Here is a 1,540-nt window from a genome sequence, read left to right on the forward strand (position 1 = left end):
CATCTAATTGAATGATCTTGCTGATTAGAAGCCAGGCTTCGTCCTCATCATCATCATGGGGCATTTTAGATTTAATTTAATTTTAATTTTGCCTCTGTCATTCCCTCCGGCTTCTTTCAGGAGAACATCTGTTCTGTGCGACTGCTGAATGTGAATGCTGCTCACTGAACTGGAACAGGTGAGGCCCTCCTCGTTGTAGAGATGTGTTTGCGTCTGTTATCGAGTGTTGGTAGAGATTGCAGTGCTTAATGTGCGTGTTATGAACTCTGTACGTTTAGAGTTTTGTCATATGTGTTTTGTATGGACTCTCTCGCACACACACATGCGCGCGCACGTGTACAGTGTGGAGATTTGAGCCACCCAAAACATCTGCAGCTTCATTGGTGCTTGTCTGGAACCTCCACAGCTCTTTCTGCTGACTGAGCATTGTCCCAAAGGGAGCCTGCAGGTAACGCACACACACACACACACGCACACACACCACTGCTGTAAACGCACATAACCCTATCTTCACTGCTTCTTCGGGAACATCACGAGATAAAACAAGTCCAATTGCACCTCCCAAACTCCAAGACATTTTGAAGAATGGCTCCGTTAAGCTTGACTGGAGCTTCAGGTTCTCCCTGATGCTGGACATCGTCAAGGTACATTTTCTCACAACTCTAGATTGTTCATGCCGTATGAGTTACATAATGTCTACGGCTGTCTCTATGAGCTGGATACAAGGCAGACAAAACTGGGGTGGAAGTTCATATCAGTGCAATTCCCGTCTGTGGGGGATTTGGTTCTGTCAAACTGAAATGTGTGTGTGTGTGTGCATCTGCTCTAGGGGATGGACTACCTGCACCGCAGCCCCCTGGTCACCTGTCGTCATTTAACTGTCCTAAAGGAGACCGACCATGGCCTCAGTCTCCTCAGAAGACCCCCCCGACCAGGACGAGGAGGGCTGGTCCAATGAACACTGGACATGTGTAGGGTGTAGGGTTGCAAAATTCCAGTAACTTACCCACTTACCTCAGATTTTCCAGATTTTGACCAGTTTCCCTGAATCAGGAGGGAAAAGGCAGCAAGTCCAGAATCTTCCAATCAGGATTTCTGGAAAACCTTGGAATTGTGTAAACGTTACCATAAAAAGGGAGGGTACGGCGAGAGGGGCGAGAAAGAAGAAAGGAGAAGAGAGAGAAAGAGAGACCGAGAGAAAGAGATTACAGATATAGACTTGTAAACAGTATAACTAACAATATGAGCTTTTCATACATTAAGCCCCTCTCTCTTCCCAGCCTTGCTGTGGAGGGCCCCGGAACTGCTGAGGGACAGCATGCCTTCCTCTGGCACCCAGAAGGGGGATGTCTACAGTTTTGGCATCGTCGTTCAGGAGGTGGTGTACCGCAGCGGCCCTTTCCACATCCCAACAACACCCTCAAGGTAGTAGCGGAAGTAGCCCATTCAGGCCCCACACGGACAGAGTGTCCAGAGGGTGTGGATGCTCTGCTGGGGGCGTGCTGGAGTGAGAGGCCCAGTGACCGACCAGACTTCTCCT

Source organism: Oncorhynchus mykiss, chromosome 19 (genome assembly GCF_013265735.2).
Source record: "Oncorhynchus mykiss isolate Arlee chromosome 19, USDA_OmykA_1.1, whole genome shotgun sequence".
Lineage (NCBI taxonomy): Eukaryota > Metazoa > Chordata > Actinopteri > Salmoniformes > Salmonidae > Oncorhynchus > Oncorhynchus mykiss.